General features: G+C 43.9%; 1 non-coding gene across 1 annotated transcript; it reads left to right on the forward strand.

The window, feature by feature from the left end:
• The first annotated feature begins 3,950 nt into the window (after nt 1-3,950).
• Nucleotides 3,951-4,060, forward strand: LOC112863062 (U6 spliceosomal RNA). Its single transcript, XR_003223877.1, has one exon. It is a non-coding gene; the product is annotated as a U6 spliceosomal RNA (small nuclear RNA).
• The last annotated feature ends 17,396 nt before the right edge of the window (nt 4,061-21,456 follow it).

A 21,456-nucleotide genomic window follows, 5' to 3' on the forward strand; every position in this document is an offset into this window, starting at 1 on the left:
GGAAAACAAAAGTCCCCTACTGTATTATTCAATCCAAGAGAGACGAATCCCTATCCTCATCTTTGAAAAGGAACATGAATCTCCTATTTTATCCTTGTTACAAACACTTGAGATCACACATGACCGACCCCTGCACTTCTTCCCAGGAAGCAATTTACATGTGCACTTTTAAAGTTGTCAGCAAAGTAAGCTAAGGAACTAAAGTGAAGGGTCAGGGTTTTTAATTATTTACTGTTTCCTACTTCTCCCTGCTACATTTTTGTTTGGACCTAACAGGAGATTCAGACTTCACACATCAATGGGTTTTCATCCACAGAAAAAGCTTATAAATGAAAACAAAATACTGATCGTGTCACATACTAGCATAAGTGAGAAGTATATTCTGTAATTACACACAGATTTTCAAGGGTTGACCTAAAATGAGGAACAACAAAAAGTTCTGATGGATCTTTCAATAGTTAGGTTGTGTACCATGCTATGAAATATTTCCTCGATGCTTCCACTGACTTTAACTTTTAAATATGTACTCATCATCCCATGAAAAGCTTTTCGAAAGATATCCTTTTGTGATGAAGCTTTCTTTACCTTAAACTCGAATGCGAAGGTTGAGATATTTCTTCACTCTGTCGACCTTTTGTAACCGCAAATTTCCAGTTCTTAAGCATGATTCAATGAATGTCCGGTCCCACCAACAGCCTACGTAAGCGACAGGCACATCTCCACCACAATAATCATTCAGGTTATCATTGCACAGGCGGTGGACAATGGGGCACGTGGGGCACCAGCACCAGCCTTCAAGCAGCATGAGATGAGAAGAGCCTTCAGTGGGGCGAGGTGATCCACAGAGCAAGGGCTGTATGCCAGAACCTCATTCTGCTACCAAGTTGAAGCGTACGAGCACCAAGGAAAATTGCCTTGGGAGTGTGGACGAAGGTGGAGAACCCGACTTGAACATCTAACGTGTCTACTGCCTCTTAATAAAGTTACGTTTGGGCTAGCAAACAAACCTAGAGCAAGCAATTACTGAACATGATGGTTTCCTCTCTGTTATATTCAGAGCTAAGTGTTTAAGGAACACTTACATTTCTTTTTATACATTGTTGGTAAAGACTCTGAGCAGATGTCAAGTAAGTCATTACATTTTGTCCATAGAGGTGGCGGCACTTGTAAGAAGCGATCTCTGAGACTTAATCTCATTTCTAAAACAGTAATCATACAGCCTATTTTGCAAATGGGTAGTGAGGATTTGAGCTCGTGTATGTGGAGTGCTTTACACGGTGTCTTGCATACTATTGACACTTAGTAAATAGTAGGCATTATCCACCAAAAGCAGCGGTGGTGCTGTGTTCCATGTGCTGCAAGAGATTATTTGATTCCTCTTCTAATTCAGATGAAACTGTCAATGGATATAGGAAGCAAGGAGGAGACCTGACTAGGGGAGTAAGCTTATATTGATTTTTCTCCAACATGTGAAGAAAATAAGCATTTAAGAAAGAATACTCAAGATGAGACAAAATTACCACTCTCCTTGTGTATGAGTCTCCCAGTGGTGCTGTAACAAATTACCGTCAACAGGGTGACTTAAAACTTTATTCTCGGGGCGCCTGGGTGGCGCAGTCGGTTAAGCGTCCGACTTCAGCCAGGTCACTATCTCGCGGTCCGTGAGTTCGAGCCCCGCGTCGGGCTCTGGGCTGATGGCTCAGAGCCTGGAGCCTGTTTCCGATTCTGTGTCTCCCTCTCTCTCTGCCCCTCCCCCGTTCATGCTCTGTCTCTCTCTGTCCCAAAAATAAATAAACGTTGAAAAAAAAAAATTAAAAAAAAAAAAAAAAAAACTTTATTCTCTCACAGTTCTGGTAGGTAGAAATCTGACACTAAGGTGTCACCGGTGCCACGTTCTGAGGTCTCCAGGGAAGAGTCCTTCATCACCTCTTCCAGCCTTTGCTGGTTGCCAGACATCTTCCATGCCCCTCGTCTTCTAGCAACGTAACTCCAGTCTCTACCTACAGCTTCACAGGGTGGTCTTCCCTATGTGTCTGTGTGTCTGTCTTCTCATCTTATAGAACCAGTCATGGGATTAGGGTCCACTCTTATCCAGTGTAATTTCATCTTAACTAATTGCATCTACAAAGAACTTATTTCCAAATGAGGTCCCATTTGGAGCTTCTGGCTGGACATGAGGGTTGGGGTGGGAGGGGGATTATTCAGGCCAGTACACCTTGATATTCCTCGCTCATCTACTCCCTCCTTCACCTCCCCTCCCCCCTCAACACACACACCCTGTATACACAACATGCACATCTTCCAGATTTCTCCTGAATGATGCTATGGGGATAGCTTCCTTCAGGTTTGAGGTAGGGTTGTTTTTACATATTTGGAGATAAAGTCTGGGGAAGTCTCACAGAAAGGAGGATCGAAAGAACATCTTCATTTCTTTCTTCTATTTTCTTTCCTTACTCATTCAGATCTGCCGCAGGGAAAAAGTTTCCGAAATCCCACTGGCATCAGCCATCTGGAAATGACGATGTGAGTCTTGTTCCATATTTCAACTTCTTCTCTCTCATCATCATCAGTGTTTCAGATGTTTCAATCCATTCATTCATTTATTTGACAAACATACAAGATGCACCGAGTTTGTGTTAGGCACTGGAGAGTCACTGTGCTTACAGTTAAGGTAAACAACTAAAGAGAATTCATAACCAGTGAATCATAACAGGTGAAATAAAAGGAGAAGTAGGAGTACTATGGAAGGTCATAGAAGGGAAGCCTAACACACTGTGGGTCAAGAAGAGAAATTAGGGAAGTTCCCATGGAGGAAGGGATGCCTCAATGGAGATTTAAATGTTGAGTTAGGAGAGGGGAGAGAGAAATGTTCCAGACAGAAGGGACAGTCATTGAAATGTTTCTGGGGGTGAGAAATATCAAGGCGCGTTCGGAAACTGAAAAATTTGGGGGAAAGGAGGTAATTCAAAGGAAATATTTAGATACTTGTGTAGATGATAAGGAGTTAAAAACACACAAAAATGGCAAGTGTGCCAACTCCCAAGGAGATTCGGAGAGCAGGAGGACTTGGAGGCGAGGGTGGACACACAACCGTCGTCATAGGAGCAGGAGGGGAGGAGCACTTGAGGTGCACAGTTGTTTGTGGAGGGAGTGTGGGAACAGGCTCCCTCAGGGCCATTTTGACCAGGAGATCTTGGCATACAGCCAACTCCACCTCTTCCTCTGGGGCTCCAAGCCCAGCAATCCTATCGCTATCAACTCTGTGTGCAGTCTGGAGGCAGTAATAGGGTCTGTAACTAACACTTTTCAAGCCTCCTTTGTACTGTGTCCCCAGAGGCAGCTTGCTGTTGACAAGGAGGGCCATCAGGCCTGTAAGTTTTCCCGATGAAATGGAGATGCAAGACAAGTTTGGAAAAATAGAAATCTATGCCCAACCAATCAAATGGGCCACCCTTTTTTTTAATGTTTATTTTTTGAGAGAGAGAAAGAGAGTGAAAGAGAGACAAAATGTGAGTAGGAGAAGAAGTGGGGGGGGGGGAGAAAGAATCCCAAGCAGGCTCCACAAGGTCAGCCCAGAGCTTGAAAGGAGGCTCAAACTCATGAACTATGAGATCATGATCTGACCTGAAATCAAGAGTGGGATGCTCAACTGACTGAGCCACCCAGGGGCCCCAATCAAATGGGCCACTCTTCAATGATGGAGAACACCATGGAGCAGCAAAGAGCAAAAGCATAAGCTGAAAGGTAAATTATTTTTTTAATAAATACTGTCAGCCACACACTGGAAATGCAGACAATCTTTCTGTAGAGTATAAATCAAGAATATCCATATTTTAATCTAAGTACGGAATCCGTGTCCAGTGCCTGGCCACACTCAGTTCAGGGAGAAAAGAGTGCCCAGAAAACAGCTAGAAAAAGGGGCTCCACTCAAGCCCTTCTCCATTGGACCAGCGTTGGCTTGTTCAGTAGCACACATACTAAAATTGGAATGATACAGAGAAGATTAGCATGGCCCCTGCACAAGGAGGACGTGCAAATTCGTGAAATGTTCCATATTAAAAAAAATAGCGACCATGAAGAAAAAAGATATCGTTTGATAGCATCCCTGCTGCACAATGATTTCCTATTAACATTTAAGAAAGAGACCATTCTTAGAAGTTTAGAATTTGCTAGAAAGTAAAATATCTTTTTGTCCCTAAAAGTGACTTTGCTGTCCAGAAGCCTCCAAGCCTTCCTGGAATTTTTATTTAGAATTCCAAAGAGTTCCATAAAGACTTTCAAATGCAACCACATCTTCTACTAACTTTATATGTGGGGGGCTTCTTCCTCCCAGAATCATAGGGTATATAATCCAATATTCCCTAGAAATAAAAGTTAATTGTGGTAATTCTACTAGGAAGGGCAAGCACCACTTTCAACCAGAGTTTGATTTCCAAATCAAGACTCAAGTCAGCAGTCATTGTGCTAAAACATATAATGTGTTGAAGCTATCCTAGCATATTGGGTTAGTCCAAGAAAGATTTGGAAGAAAAATAGAGAATGGCTTGATTTGGATGGTTGCAAAACTTCTCCAAGACTTTTCACCAAAAGGATCCAGCATTTGGGATGTTACTATTCTCCCCTGCAACACACACACTCTAATACAATCAACCAGCACTTATCCACCAAGCCAGTGATTTCCAGCAGCAGCATAGAGGGATGGTTCCAGATTGCCTCAAGTTAAACTCTGGCTAAGTCACTTATAGCTGGTTGTCCCTTGGCTGGTTTCACAATATCTTTGTTTCTATGCTGCATCAACGCAGCAATAATATTACCTCTCATAGGGCTGTTATGAGTTGCAAATGAGTTAGAAAATTGTGGGTCACATACTAATGGCTTGATAAGTTTTTTAAATTTTTAAGTGGTCATATGAACGGGCAACATAGTAACATGCTCTCCCGACCTTCTTGCCTTGCTCAGAACTCAAGGAAGGAGGGTCACTGTCTGTAATATTTTCCATATGTACTTTTAATGTATCTCAATATGAACCCATGGGTGCTTAGAAGTGTTTTTGCTCTCATGGTAGGTGTTGCCCTATTAGTGACATAATTTTGGAGTTGGCGTTCCCAGACAAAGTCTTCTCTGGAACTGTCTAATTCATCTCTTCAAGCCCAGAACAGGTCCCTGGCTGGGCTTGGCTAGCAGATAATAGTCCACAAATTATTGTTCAACTAAACTTAACCTCAGACGAAATAGTTATGGAAGACTTAATTTAAGGGCATCTAAAGGAGACAAAATGCAAAGGATGGGAATGTCCAGGAGTGGCGAACCAGGGTCTGGACAGAGTGGCCTGAAAACCAACACCTGGGAACAGAAGTAAAGCTCCCACTCCTCCTTCCAGTGGCTCCTAGCTGACCATCCTCCCTCCCTCATCGTCTGTCCACATTGGGAAAATTGCCAACAGCCAAGCTGTGTGGAACAGAGCCACAGAAGTTAGAAGGGATAATTAAGGCAGACTTCCAATGTCCTGGTGACAAGTGGGCAAAAGCACATTGGGAAGAGTCCCAAACAAGACAGACAGCAACTGCAAAGGAAAATGGAGCCCTCTCTGTCTTCACGTCATAAAATTCCAAGCAAACTCCTACCTCATGCTCTTCTCTGGTATTTCTTCTCTTCTCTAGGATGTTTAAATGCCAACTCTTTCTTTTTTTATATATTTTTGTGTTTTTTTAATTTTATTTATTTATTTATTTATTTGAGAGAGAGAGAGAGAGAGTGTGTGAGTTGGGGAGGGGCAGAGGGAGAGAGAATCTTAAGAAGTCTCCAAGTTCAGCATGGAGCCCAAAACTGGGTTTGATTCCATGACCCTGGGATCAAGAGTTAGATGCTTAATTGACTGAGTAACCCAGCGCACCCCAAATGCCTACTTTTTTCAATCTCAGAGCTCTGACATCTCAGTCCTGTTGTCATTCATTCCATTCATGTAGAAAACATGTAGAGGAAGAATAACCATCAGAGGCTTGCTCAATTTGTGCAAGGGAGAATGAGAAAGAGCTACTTCCTCACCCAGAATAGAAAAATGGCTCACTCCAGAGCAAACGGGGATGGGGAGGCGGGGGGAGGTGGTCACCCTACTCTTCAATCTTCTCTGAAGACTTCTTGTCTTCCACTCACTACTAACATGTTAGTATCCCAAGGGCTCCATCCTTGACTTTCTGTCTTGTTCACCCTATAAAGTCTCCTTGGTGGCTTTATGCAACACTGATATATTTGTGTGATGTGTTTGTGTCAGGGCAGCGTGAGCCAGGGAGAGCCCTGGAAGAAGACCAGCAACCTGGGTCAGGTATCCTTTCAGGTGACAGAGTGGCAGGGTGATCAACACAGTCTGGTTTGCCCAGGTCTGTCCCCATTTTAAAATGGAAAATGCTGCATCCTGGGGAAGGCAGACCCAGATGGTTGATAGACCTTGATAGAATAGAAGCTCTAGCATAAAAAGAAGGCCTGGGTTCAGATGGGTCTCTGTCTCTTAACGACCTGGGTAGGGCCTTGGGTGCGTCATTTAACAATCTGAGATGCAATATGGAAATGGAGTTGCTCATTGGTCCCTGGCTTTTCTGTTTAGTTAAGCCTTTTGAAATGGATCTTTTTTGTTGTTCAAAAGTAGCCGCAAATCATTATTATGCTTCTCCCTAATATTTCATAGTACAGTTAGTAGGAAAGAGGAGACTGTGTCTATGAAAATACTTGGTAAATAGTTGAGAGCTTATAAATACAAATTATTATTGTTGTTATTTTTATTATAGAAAGACCCTTTATTTTCAACAGCTAAGTAGACACAGGCCTGGAGTGACCACAGGCCTTACTCAATGGGGAACCCCTCCCCCTTGTTTTGAAATAGTTTTTAAACTTCAAGAAAACTACAACTCTTTTATATTTTCTCCTGTAGAATGTTGTCCTGCCCGAGATTAATGGTCATTCTGAAGTCTACCAGACAATTGGAGAGCAAGCCGACAAAGCCAAAAAATGTTGACATCTGGTTTCCCTTTAAAACAAGAACACATTTCTAGGGGTGCCTGTGTGGTTCATTCAGTTAAGCGTCCAATATCGGCTGGTCATGATCTCGCGGTTCGTGAGTTCGAGCCCCGTGAGTCGGGCTCTGTGCTGACAGACAGCTCGGAGCCTGAAGCCTGCTTCGGATTCTGTGTCTCCTTCTGTCTCTGCTCCTCTCCCACTTGTGCTCTGTCTCTATCAAAAATGAATAGGGGCGCCTGGGTGGCTCAGTTGGTTAAGCGTCCAACTTCAGCTCAGGTCATGATCTCACAGTCCGTGGGTTTGAGCCCCGTGTCAGGCTCTGGGCTGATGGCTCAGAGCCTGCTTCCGATTCTGTGTCTCCCTCTCTCTCTGCCCCTCCCCCGTTCATGCTCTGTCTCTCTCTGTCTCAAAAATAAGTAAACGTTAAAAAAAAATTTTTTTTAAACAAAATGAATAAATGTAAAAAAAAGATTGAAAACAAGAACACATTTCTCACATTGCATTTCAGATATGTATCACAGTGGAAATAAATACATTCGTGACAAGACGGAAGCCAGAAGTAAACTGCAGAGCTGATGCTACTTGGGTCACTGGGAAATATTTTGGGAAATAGAAAGAAATGAGCTCCCTGATTGCCAGAGACTAGAAACCTCGTGCCACCCAGAAATGTTTGTGTAATTAATTGAGGGAGAAATGTCAGGGTACTGCTTCAGTTTCATACACACCTCAGAGGTGTGCAAGATCAGAGGCAGAGCTCTATTCCTTGAGAGCAAAAGGAAGGAACAAGAAATGAAAGCTGCACAGAAAGGGCACCGTCTATCTTGCGGGCCAGACATGAGCTCAGTCAGGGAGAGTGATCTAGAGCTATCGAAACAGGCCCCTTGGCCCAAGGCAGCTCTGTGAACCTTCTCTGACTTCACAGAACACTCACAGGCTGTCTATAATAAGGACACAGCTTCTCGAAAATCGGACTGCTTCAAACACCCACATTGATTTTGCAAAAATGACATCAACAAAAGCTACCAACAGAAGCCCGGGGCCCCCAGCAAGTAGGCCAGCCACGCTGTAGTGAGAACACAGCTGCCATGCCCACAGCCTCCACGCGGAATAGAGGACTGACCGTACTCGCATGGCTCGCGTCCGCTCTTCGAATTACACTTATGTGGCTCGGTACTGATGTGTTAATTTGCAAATAAGGTCTTTGTTCCCTTTGTAACACTGAAAATTGTCATCACCTTTAGGAAAAGAAATGTTTCCAAGCTCTGACGGGGCAGCAAACTGTTTTACACGCACGCAACATTTAACTAATTTGGGGAGTTAATACGGCTGCCAAAACCCTTTCAGAACGTGGAAAACGAGGTCTAGAGCCAGGCCAATTAGTCAGTTAGTGGAGACACCTGCTCCTCCTTCCCGCCACTTGCTTGCCAGTGCCAGTACCCTGGGAAGGGCTCCGCAACTGGCCCCTGGCTGCGACTGTCCAGGGAATGAAGCAGACGGCTGCAAGTCACTTGCACCCGGCTGCGTGCATGCACACACACCCGGCCACGCCGCGGGATGGTGAGCTGTCCACACTAGTGGGGTCTTCCTAAGAGGCAGAGCAGGGTTCCCTCCTGGAGAGTGGCAACTGTACAAGCCCAAGGGGGTCTCAGATCTTGGAAGCTCATCAGTGGCGAGTTAAAACAGGAAGCAGAACGAGAACTCATCATGAACGGCGATCCTCACTGAAATCCAGTGACCTGAGGTGCTCCCTAAATCAAAAGAATCTAAAATGTGAAAGTTTCTCAGGCTTCCCCAAGGTTCTCAGAAGTCCGGTAACATGACGGTGATGATGACGATAGTCGCAGCTGACATTTACGAGGAACTTATCAAGGTGGTATGTTAAGCGCTTGGCATGAACTACACACTCACAACTGCCCCATGACGTGAACCTTTTGGCTGCTTCTCGTCTCCACTAGAAAACCGAGGGCCAAAGAGTTAAATCATTGTCCAGGGTCCATGAAACCAGGCCAGCTGGCTCCAGAGCCTGCCAGTGCTGGGTGGCCTCTCAAACGCTCCCTGAAGGGTCCTCTCTGCTTGAGGTGGCTCTTCGTACCTCCAGCCAGCTCTGGGCGTTAACTTCATCAGTGTGAATGCGTGCCCGTGCACACACCCTTTTTATCAGCGATTGCATCTCCGGGAATTTAATACACAAATGTTCGTGCCGACGGTTGTTTATTGGTGCACGTTGTAGTTTATACAAGAAATAACCCAAATTTCCGTCAAGAGATAACTAGTTAAATACATTCTGCTGTGGCCACCCAGCACACTTAGTCAATAAGCCTGGCTTCGCTGCTTGGTCCTCCAGCAGCCCTGCCGGCACGTGGCTCAGAGAGTGGGTAGCACCTTGGTGGGAAGTAAACCAGGCCCTTTCTTCCAGGCGGAAGCAGCCCATTTGTACAAGGCTGCAGGACACCTGTACAAACCACACGACAAGCAGCAGCCCTCTAGCCGACACTGAATCTGCACCCAAAAGCAAAACAAAAAAAAAGAGGCACCCCTACATCCACACATAGTCTCTGGAAAGACACCCAGAACCCAATGCCCACACTTGCCTCCCAAAAGGAGACCTGGAGAACTGGAAGATGGGGTGATATGCTTCTTACTTACAAGTCTTTCGGTCATGTTTGCATGCTTACATGTGCACGTGAACCAAGCATACCGTAAAACAATTCAAAATCCAAACAAATGGAAATAACATAATTATGACTGATTGGTCACAAACAAAGCATTAGAAAACCCCAATCTAAGCATCCAACAATCTGGGGAATGGACAAGTACGTGAGCGGCTACCTTTTCGGTAAATTATTATTACTATTATTCAGTAAATCATCAGAGTTGGTGGTGCAGAAGCCACGTGGCAAAAAGGAAAACTATGTCGATGATAATGTTAATGGAAGAGCAAAGTACCACACTGTATGTGCAGGGTGACTGTAATCAAAAGAATATGAAGAGAATTGTCTTCTCTTAGCAGCTGGAAGAAACATTTCTCCTGAAGGTGGGAATGGGAGACATACCTTCGTTGGGAAGAGGGTTCAGGAAGCCTTTCGGGGCAAAGCTGAGCCTTTAGAGCTTCTCCAGATCCCCAGGGAAAGTGTCAGTAATTTCTACTCTGCTCCCTGATGACATTTTAAAGTGACTGGATTCTTTCCGCAAAGACCACATAGGCGGCCAACCCTAATTATTTTGCGAAGTACCAAAAAAAAAAGGGAGGGAGGCTAAAATAAACTATGGTGAATTGCTAAGTAGTCATATTAGCAAAGGGTTCCCAAAATGCTTTTTTTTTCCTAATTTGGGATAATATGATTTTATTACCTCTATACTTTTAAAAAATCAGTGTTTAGGTGTCTATAGAAAGAAGCAATGAGAAGCAATGCCATTCCAGTTATCAGAGGAAGTTGCGCAGAAGAGACTAACAGGACGGCTTGGTAATGAAATCTCCATCTTTCTCAGATCCTCAGAGTTTCGGGTTCTTTCTGTCTTGGTGTTCAATAGGGAGTCTGAGCTGTAGGAAGAGGGAGGTGGGGAGCAGGAGGGAAAACCCTAGAAGCAACAAGTGATGTTTTCTCTTGTTTTTGAAAACACCTAACCCTAGGAATGCATCTCAGGTAGGTAACTCATACAATGCCCTTAGAGAAAATAAGGTTTGGTACAGAGAAAACAACAGGATTTCCTGATAATCCCTGTTCCGTGGAGTATATAACTAGACAGTCTGGAGGCCCATATCTCTAAAGATCACGTTGTATGGTCCTCTTTCACATCTAAGTAGGTGGAAAACAAAGAGCTGATAATGTTTTAAAACCATATTTTTGATCCTCTTACCTCTGGTGTTCTTGCCAACTCTGACTCATCCTTCATGCCTCAGCCCGCAGGAGATCATGGGATTTGTAGGCAACAGGTGAGTCCCAAGCCTGCTATTGAACATATCATGACTTCTCACATTACTTAAGCTCTCTACGCCTCAGAATCTCCACCCATTAAATGGGAATAACAGTATCTACCCTTCAAAGTTATTTTGAACATTAAATGAGATAATGGATGCGAAAAGACCCCTTATCATTTTAAGGCATACTATATCCTATTATCCAAAGTGAACAGAGCTTATACTGTTTCAGAAAATACAGAATAATTCCCCCCTCCGGTAATATAAATGAATAAAAGACACAATTTTGGGATATCACGTAATTTTATGGCATTACAATTTATTTTTTTTTAAACATTTTTATTTATTTTTGAGACAGAGAGAGACAGAGCATGAACGGGGGAGGGGCAGAGAGAGAGGGAGACACAGAATAGGAAACAGGCTCCAGGCTCCGAGCCATCAGCCCAGGGCCCGACGCGGGGCTCGAACTCACGGACCGCGAGATCGTGACCTGAGCTGAAGTCGGCTGCTTAACCAACTGAGCCACCCAGGCGCCCATGGCATTACAATTTAAATGTTAATAAACCTACAACTATATATTGACTTCACATTTTTCTTTTATTTCCACGTGTACTTATAACTAGAACGTAGCGTAAAGGAAAATGGGCTCATTTGACTTCTCTCTTACCTTAAGTCCCCTTAAAAAGTAAAAAAAAAACAAAAACAAAAAACAAATAAATAAAAGTCCTTTGAAAGAAGTTGTCTAAAGAGGAGGGTAATGTCATTTTCTTTCTTTCTTTCTTTTTTTTTTTTTTAATTCAAGTTAGTGAGCATATGGTGTACTAAGGGTTTCAGGGGTAGACCCCAGTGCTCATCCCAACAAGTGCCCTCCTTAATGCCAATCACCCATTTAGGCCATCCCCCCGCCTCCCCCCAGCAACCCTCAGGTTGTTCTCTGTATGTAAGAGTCTCTTACAGCTTTCCTCCCTCTCTATTTTTATCTTATTGTCCCTTCCCTTCCCCCACGTTCACCTGTTGTGTCTCTTCAACGCCACGTGAAAGAGGAGGGTAACATCACTTTCTTTTTTTTTTTTTTTTTCTTTTTTTTTTTTTTTTAGTATTTTTTTTTTTTTATATATGAAATTTATTGTCAAATTGGTTTCCATACAACACCCAGTGCTCATCCCAAAAGGTGCCCTCCTCAGTACCCATCACCCAAACATCACTTTCTTTAAGTCACTTTTCCAAATTCAGCAGAGCTGCAGCCTGCAGCCTGAATTTAATCAGAAAGTGACAGCTGCCTGCAAGGTCCATGCGGCCTAATGAGAATATTTTCCCTGGTTCTTTAACTCGTTTCTCTAGGTGAACATGTTCTCGGGGCGCCCGGGTGGCTCAGTCGGTTAAGCGTCTGACTCTGGATGTCGGCTCAGGTCATGGTCTCGCAGCCCCTGAGACTGAGCCCAAGTTGGGTTCTGCGCTGATAGCAGGGAGCCTGCTTGGGATTCTTTCTGCCCCTCCCCTGTGCTCACTCATTTGTCTCTAAATAAGTAAACGTTTTTTAAAACTTTTTTAAATGTTCTAAGTGGACCTTTCTTTTTCATTATATTGGCTACCAGTACATGCATACTATGAAATGATAAACTGCAGTGTCATCATCGCTATTATTATTGTTGTAAATAAACAGGCTAATCAATTACACGTGAATATTCTGAATGACGTACACTTTAATATCCCAGATCACAGAGAGCCCAGACAGCCCATCCAGGAGGCCCAGGCAGGGAGCTCACGGGGCTTCAGCAAGCATAGCTCTGGGGTTAGAAGGTTCTTCCTGCCTCTGTCTACTCTGCTTGGACCTCTGCCGACAGGCTGGGAGCTTCTACCTAGAGCAAAGAGGAAGATCACAGCCTCTCCACACGAAGAGAACTAGCGTGCACTCCATGAATCTCCTCTTTATTTATTTATTTAGTTATTTATTTTGAGAGAGAGAGGAAAACATGAGTTGGGGAGGGTCAGAGAGAGAGGGAGAGAGAGGATCCCAAGCAGGCTCTGCACTCACAGTCAGCCCTGACCCAGGGCTTAAACTCAGGAACCCTGAGATCATGACCTGAGTCAAACTCAGACGCTTAACCGACTGAGCCACCCAGGCCCCCCAGTCTCCTCTTCTAATTAAATACATCAGATTGTGTGAACTCCGTATAAAACAGGCCGTCCTGACCCCCTCGCCATCCTCATCAAACTTCTCTGGATGGACCTTATGGTGACAATAACCCCCCACATATATGCTGTTCCAAGCACTCTCTAAATTCTTCAGTGTACCATGGAACTTTTCTTATGAGCAGATATTACTTCTATTGTTTGTAACTTAAAGTTGCACACATTTTATAGTGTTGAGGAGGTTTAAAAATTTTACTCTCATTCCAGGTGCCTACTGAGCTTGTTCCCTTATAGCTGGAATTTCTACAATTATAGGAATAAATTTCTCTTTAAATTTTTCAGAAAACACCTTCATATTTTCATTTAAATTAACATCCTTAACATTCTTCAAGGTCAAAGACAAAAGAATTACATGCGTCTAACTATTAAGTATTTTCAAAACGTCGGGGCGCCTGGCTGGCTCAGTGGGTAGAGGATGTGACTCTTGATCTCAGGATTGTGAGTTTGAACCCCACGTTGGGCATGGAGACTACTTAAAAAAAAAAAAAAAAAGGAAACTACAAATCTCTACCAAGAACAGGAGACCTCGGAAAAATGCTATGCAGTCAAAGCTAGAATGATTTTGCATCTTTCACATGTATTAGTTAAATGTCTTGGAAATAGACCTACTGGAGTGGTTACAGCTTAAATAAGAAAACTATTTCAGCTAAATGAGGCACCTGGGTGGCTCAGTCAGTTGAGTGTCTGACTTCAGAGTCTGCTTGGGATTCTCTCTCTCCCTCTCTCTGCCCCTCCCCCACTCCACTCACGCTGTGTGTGTGTGTCTCTCTCTCTCAAAATAAATAAATAAACTTAAAAACAAACTATTTCAGGGGCGCCTGGGTGGCTCAGTCGGTTAAGCGTCCGACTTTGGCTCAGGTGATGATCTCACGGTTCATGAGTTCAAGCCCCACGTCGGGCTCTGTGCTGACAGCTCGGAGCCTGGAGCCTGTTTCCGATTCTCCCTCTCTCTCTGCTCCTCCCCTGCTCACACGATGTCTCTCTCTCAAAAATAAATCAAGATTAATTTTTTTTTAAACAAACTATTTCAGTTAAGCTTATGATTGTGAAGTAAGCTAAGCAAGAGTTGCAATTGGGGTGAGCTTTCAAGTCTCTTATTATATTTCAAGGACGTGACATAGTCATGGTACCATCTGCGGTAACATGGTAAGCATCTGCGGATCAGACTATGTTCTAGACTTCGGGGCTATGCCTTTGAATAAAGCAGGACAAAGTTCCCTACTTTGGTGCAGCTTCCATCGGCACACCCACCTGTAAGTATATACGTGGTGGTGATATGCATCCACGAGTTAACAAACACAAAAATACAGAAGTTCACGGTCCTTCCCACATCCTATCCTAAAGAGCAAGCTAGTGTGATTACTATCTCAGAGGCATGATCATGAAACACAAGTGTTCACTGCCCTTAAGGGATCATTGGTGTGCTATGATTTAATTGGTCAAGAGAGAATATCTCAGGCCTTCAAATAAAATAAATACAAGAATAGAAATCTCACCGTGGACTTGTCTACTAAACAGGGTCAGCATACTTGGCCATTTGTTCTGCTACATAATAGGTAAGGGATAAACACACATTTTGTAGCCTCTAAGTATTTAGTCATAGGGTCTTTTGCCAAAGTCCTCGTTTTAAAGAGAAGGAAATTGAGGCCAAAAGATGTTAAATGACTTGCCTGATACTATGCCATGAAGTAAGACCACAGCACTGACTCGTGCTCTCCTGGTCCCCAGGCCAGACTCTTGCTAGTCACAGCTTCTCTCTGTCACGCCTGGACTGAGAAAAGGACCGGGAAAGGGCACGAATAATCGTGATGGAATGCACAGGAGCCCGTTTCTCTAAAACTCCAGACCTGAAGTCAGGTTAAAAGAGGCAAAAGGAGGAATTCTTACAAAAATAAAATTCTTAAAATTCTTAAAAGAGGAATTCTTACAAAATAAAGCTTGCCCTAAAAACTATGAAACTTACAGTCAACACAGCATGTAGCAGGTGAAATGCTCAAAGACAGGGGGTAGAATTCAGCACAATGTTTTCATTCACTTCAAATTGATCATCACCACCGTCAACAATGTATGAGGTTAGAGATTCCTGGCAGCAGGCATAAGCCATTAAAGGAGAAGAAATTAGCATGTGTGATAGTTTACCTTCCATCTACTTTTTTAGTGACTGTTTTTGGTCATAATATTCAGTTTGAGTAGAAAATAGCTGACAGGCATGAAGGTCCTGTGTGTATCACAAAGAAATACAGGAAAATAGGTGTTTTTATGATGCAATACGTCAGTAGCTTTGGTCACAACTAACTTCCTTTTGACCTAAATAGACAAGAATATTTTCATCTTCATCCCAGATTTTACTCTATCATCTGTTAAAACTAAATTTAAAATCTTGGATCCAAGGCAATAATCAGTCACAAAACATATTGATGATGTTAAAGTCCTATGACTTATTTACTGACAGTTCTATCAGAAATTCTATATTTAAAATGAGTATTGTGATGGGGTGCCTGGGTGGCTCAGTCGGTTGAGCGTCCAACTTCGGCTCAGGTCATGATCTCGCGGTCTGTGAGTTCGAGCCCCGTGTCGGGCTCTGTGCTGACAGCTCAGAGCCTGGAGCCTGCTTTGGATTCTGTGTCTCCCTCTCTCTCTGCCCCTCCCCTGCTCATGCTCTGTCTCTGTCTCAAAAATAAATAAAAACATAAATAAAATAAGTATTGTCTTTCCCAACATCATCCTGGGTAACACATCCCATGTGGGTAGGCATTGCTCAAAATGTTTTTGGAACCAGTCTTTAGGAAATGCCTTCAGAGCCAGATTACAATCCTGGCAAGAGAATCACTCGAATTACTTGAAAGTCGCACTTCATTTGTGACCAATTGTGATATCACCCAGCGGTCACCCACTCATTCATTAGCTTTGGCACTTATTTGGCTATTTCCAGAAGTCAAATTCATCATTAAAGGAGAAATAGTTACTCTCGCTGAAGTAGTTTTCCAAAGACTCTGAGCCAAGTCTTGGGCAGGCTGTTCCGTGACACATGCTGGGACAGAGAACTAGCAGGAAGGGAGGAAAATCTGGGCTGGGCAGAGACCTGCTCACCGGGGTCCACGGTGTGGTCAGAAATGTCAAGCAGGTCCCCAAGACTGGTGGTGGTCCCGTGAAAGCCAAAGGCCTCACCATCCCTAGGATGGCTCAGGCAGTCAGTGGTTTCAGCCTGACCCATCTGGCCAAGGAGGCCTGGCCTCACAGAAATCTTTCCCTCCAAACACGGGCCACACAGACTGAGAGCAACGGCCCTTGGCCTCAGCAGCCCTGGCTTAAATCCCAGCTCTGAAATCTTCTAGCTGTGTGAATGTGAGCAGTTAGCTTGCATTATTTTCTACACTTTTGGATAAAGTCTGTTACTAAATAATAGGTGAGGTTTTAACTAAATAAATTGACATCGGGTCTAAATTTAAATAAATAAGTAAGTAAAGTGACATCAAGTCTATTTTTTATCACATTTGTCAATGGAAGACAGAGTCTAATAGTTCCATGTATGTACTCTAAAGTCAGACAGACCTGGGTTCAATCCCAGTCCTTCCACTTAGTAGCAACTAACTGACCTTAGACAAGCGACCGGGGTTCCATGAGCTCTGTTGTCTTCATTGGTAAAATGAAGATTAAAAAGACCTCTATTGAATGGTTGTGATGAGATGACCTATATATACTTAGGATTATCCTTTTTTTTTTTTTTTTTTTTTTAAGAGAGCGTGCACTCAAGCAGGGGAGGGGCAGAAGGAGAGGGAGAGAGAATCTTAAGCAGCCTCTGTCCGCCCCGACGAGGGGCTTCATCTCAGGGCCGAGATCCTGACCTGAGCTGAGATCAAGAGTAGGTCGCTTAACCAACTGAGCCACCCAGGCACCCCTACTTAGCATCATTCTTAACACCTCAAAGGGCCCATTAATTAACATCCCATAATAACATAACAAAGTACTATGACCATTGTTTGTGTATAGGAGGAAATGAATGACACCCAAGTTCTAACCTCAAGTTGTTCAAGAGCCCAGTGGAGTTGGGGAGAGACAGACAGGGAAGCAGTTATAAATAAATCCAGCAGTGAAGAGAAGGGCACAGTTTTGTGCGAACCACAGCGGAAAATACTGGAGCGGGTAGGTGGGAGAAGGAGAGTCAGAAAAGGCTTCTGAGGAAAATGCTCTTCAAACTGTGCCTTGAAGGAAGAGTACAAACTCCCCACGTGGTGGAAACAGCAAATACCAAGATACAGAATTACGTCAGTATAGCGCTCCAGGGACCTGAAGTTTCATGTTGCTTCTGGAATTTAGATGAGGTGGTGGTGGGATCCACTGGGAGGGGCTGACTTATCAGCCAAGTCAAGAACTTGGACTCTGGAACTCAGAGTTTGACTCCTGGCTCAGCAGCTTCCTAGTAGTATGACCTTGAGTAAGGTACTTAACATCTCTCGTCCTCTGTGCTCGCTTCGGCAGCACCTATACTAAAAATTGGAACATCTCTCGTCCTCAGTTTCCCCATCGGTAAAAAGGGAGTATGATTTAAATGAATACTTGTAAGGCGCCTAGTGCAGTGACTAGCACAATTAACATTTCAAGGAATTTAGCTACTGTGATTACCAGCATTATTAACCATAGGCAGCAGGACCATGGAATGCAGAAAACCTGGTCTGGTTTCCAGGGAAGCAGGGTGTGTAGGCAGCAGACACAGCACAGGCTCCCTCACTGGGAGCTGGTGGGGTAAGGCTGAAAACCTTCCCGTGCAGGTGAACTCAAAGGTCTTCAGTAGGGGGGCCAGGCAGAAACCTAGTCAAAAGCTGAAGAAATCACATGGGACACACAGTTCCATCCCATTCAGGAGGTCCTCCTGAGCGACGACACCATAGACTCCATACCCCAACAGCTGGATCTGAAATCATTAATACCCCTCTCTGGATTAGTTTTTGACACGGTTTATTGCAAGAAGACGTGAGACTAACATAGGAGGGAGGGAAAAGGCAGGCAGGACGATCTTTTAAACAATTACAATATCTTCGGAAACACATACTTGCATGTGTCAGTTATGGTATGTGTAATAAAAATTCCACCATGTTAATAACGCCAATCTTTACCAGATTAAAAGCCAAAACTCTAATCCTATTATTTATAATAAGCCTTGGGCTTCTCTCTCATAGTAAAACAAATAGCTGTATTCAAACTGAGGAACTTATGAGAATCTTTAACAATTAAGCAAAACTATCTCCTGCTTTTATCATTGAATTGTATAAATATTCATTATTTGTTGGGAAAAGAGTTGAATAAGCCTGATGACATGGATAATCTCAAATCTATCAAAGACATGGCCATTTATAATTCATGCATATCCTTTAAAGAAATCTGCTTTTGCAAGTCATACCAAATCTAACTTCGTGTGGACTACAAGTTCTAAAAATTTGGTATCCAAAGGTGGGGTTAGGGGTCTTAACATCAGCCTATGCGCTTTCCGATGTTATACTTCCCTCTTGTGGTAAAATGGAAAACTGCAGCCGCAAAGTTTTGGTTTGCTTTGGTTTTTCTTGGAGTTTCCAGTTACGTTATCTTGCCTGACTTTACATATCCTTGTACGACGCCTTAAATAGTTTATGGAATAAGGCAAAATCTAAATAAATAAGAAAAAATGTATAAATGGCTAGTACTGCCTAGGGGTTTAAAACATAAAACCCTGGGGTGCCCGGGTGGCTCAGTCAGGTAAGCGTCTGACTTCCACTCAGGTCATGATCTCACGGTTTGTGAGTTCGAGCCCCATGTCCAGCTCTCCAGAGCCTGGAGCTTGCTTCGGATTCTGTGTCTCCCTCTCTCTCTGTCCCTCCCCCACTCACACTCTGTCTCTCAAAAAATGAATAAACGTAAAAAAAAAAAAAAACAAAACTTAAAAACACGTGAAAACCCTTTGCTTAGGTTCAAACACCATCATCTGTAAAATGAGGATAACTATAGTAGTCCTGTTATGAGGATTAAATGAGTCAATATATGGAAAGTACTAAGAATAGGAACTGATACATGAGTGCCACTAAAAATGAGATCTATTGCCATCACCAAAAAGGTCCATTATAGCTCACTCCCAAGTACAGTGTTAACAGAAGTTCTCAGGGATCCACAGGCCACCTCCCCCCACTGTGTCCAACCCGAGACCGCATCCCCTTGGTAGGAATATTTAGCAGGGAGTACAGAAACTGAAGTGGCACCTAAGTTGAGCTATGATTATGTCTCGTTTCACAGGAGCAAGTAGGTCATAGAATATTCATATGTATGTTGGACCTCGGCACACCTCTTTTAGCTTCTTCATTTTGCAACTGAAGAGCTTGGGGCCCAGACCACTGATAACACAGTTCTCCCGGCACATTTCCAGCACTTCTTCCATTGGTCCCCAAAGCAACATGATGTGATAACCGCTTAATGCTTCTGAGTCCTTAGAAACATAAGTAATTTCCATGAGAAGGCCAAAGCTGTGACTGACCAACCACAGGTTGCCCCTCCTCACCCCCGAATTTTTTTTTTTCTTTTCAACGTTTTTATTTATTTTTGGGACAGAGAGAGACAGAGCATGAACGGGGGAGGGGCAGAGAGAGAGGGAGACACAGAATCGGAAACAGGCTCCAGGCTCCGAGCCACCAGCCCAGAGCCCGACGAGGGGCTCGAACTCACAGACCGCGAGATCGTGACCTGGCTGAAGTCGGACGCTTAACCGACTGCGCCACCCAGGCGCCCCCACCCCCGAATTTTTTAAATGCAAATATTTTCTTGCAAGTAAGCATAAGAACCAGCTTGGTGGAAGGATGACAGGGAACCTGGGCATTCTGGGCAACCAGTACTACTCAAGCTGACTGCAACGGAAGGCAGGCTGGGTTCTGCAACACCTTTGGAAACATGTCTTCGGTGATGGACTTGATGCACCACTGTGGTCTTAGAACTCACACACCTCTGTGGAAATCGCCCTTGCTCAACACCCCGCCCCCTTTCCCAGTGTTTGGTCAGTGAGAGAATACAGAGACTCAGCATCCTCTGATCAACGGGAGACTACCCTCAGAAGGCTATCCCAGCTCCCTATGGGATCTGACAAGGGCCACCCTCATTAATACTGCATCACACCCCAGCTTCTCATGCACCCACTCCCGCTTCCTCCCTTGCAGGGTCTTCTCCTGAGAACCCCTAGACAGACTCCCTACATCTGAGTCTACAGAGAACCCCACTTGTAACAGCCCTTTCCTGATACGAAAATCTTATACTTCATTCCACTGACCAGTGTTTGGTTTTGTTTCCAATTTGAAACAAATCCAATTACACACTCAACCTCTCCAATCTAAGGAGGGCCTCTGCTTAATATCCAGCAGAAATCCTCATTCCTTATTGCGATCATATAAATAGCTGCATCTCCCCCAACCCAATTCCTGTTTAAACTTCCTAATTAAAACACAAAGATACTCGCATTGTAAAAGCAAAGGCCCTTTGATAGATACCTCACTCCCCACAATGGTCCCCTGCCACTGGTTTTGATTTGGGGCCCCAGATTTTGCGGCACACCCCTGCGAAGCCTCTCGCCTCGCTGCCCCCACCAGCACCACTGCCGTCATCGGCACGTCTCAACCAGGCAAGATTCTGAGCAGTATTAAATTCCTATGGTCTCTGTTATAAAACCAACACTTTTTCTTCATTTTCCGTGTTAAAATCCTTCATCAAATACCCTTGCTCAAACACGTTATAGGATTGACTAGTAGCCAGTTGGGAAGAATGCAACCCAGTTTAAGGCATCTGGGGAAGAGGGAGAGAGAGGGTCTCTTCTAGGGCAAGTGGGAGAGTGTTTCAGTCAGGAAATTAAGGTAGCCTTTATATAATTTGTAAGAAGAGTTTCAGCATTCATGGCATGTTTAGGCAAGTTTATGAGGTAAGCAAATGATTTTATAAATAACACACAGTATTAGATCATGGATGTACAGGGTTCATGAAGGCTTACACAGAATCCCTGAGCCTCAGGAACTCCACAGTAAACCCCAGTCACCAGAAGCCCAAGTGTGGGCCCTTTGGGAGGTTTCCTGAAGGATTTCAGGGCATGTGGTTATGACTTCCAGGACACCAGAAGTCATGCTTCCGAACAGAGGGAAGCCCAAGGCCAACTGAATCCCCGTGTCATGGTGCAGAAATGTGCTTTGGGTAGGTAGGAAATTCATCCTGAAATAGAACAGAAAAGCCTGCCCCCGCCCCCCATAAAATCACCTTGAAGTCTAACAAGAAACGTACTTCCCTTGGCAGAGGATGGCATCTTCCAAAGGTTTCTTCTCCTAGTTGTTGAGGAA

The sequence above is a fragment of the Puma concolor genome, chromosome B2 (genome assembly GCF_028749965.1).
Source record: "Puma concolor isolate L17-30 chromosome B2, mPumCon1.1.hap2, whole genome shotgun sequence".
In the NCBI taxonomy this organism is placed as follows: Eukaryota; Metazoa; Chordata; class Mammalia; order Carnivora; family Felidae; genus Puma; species Puma concolor.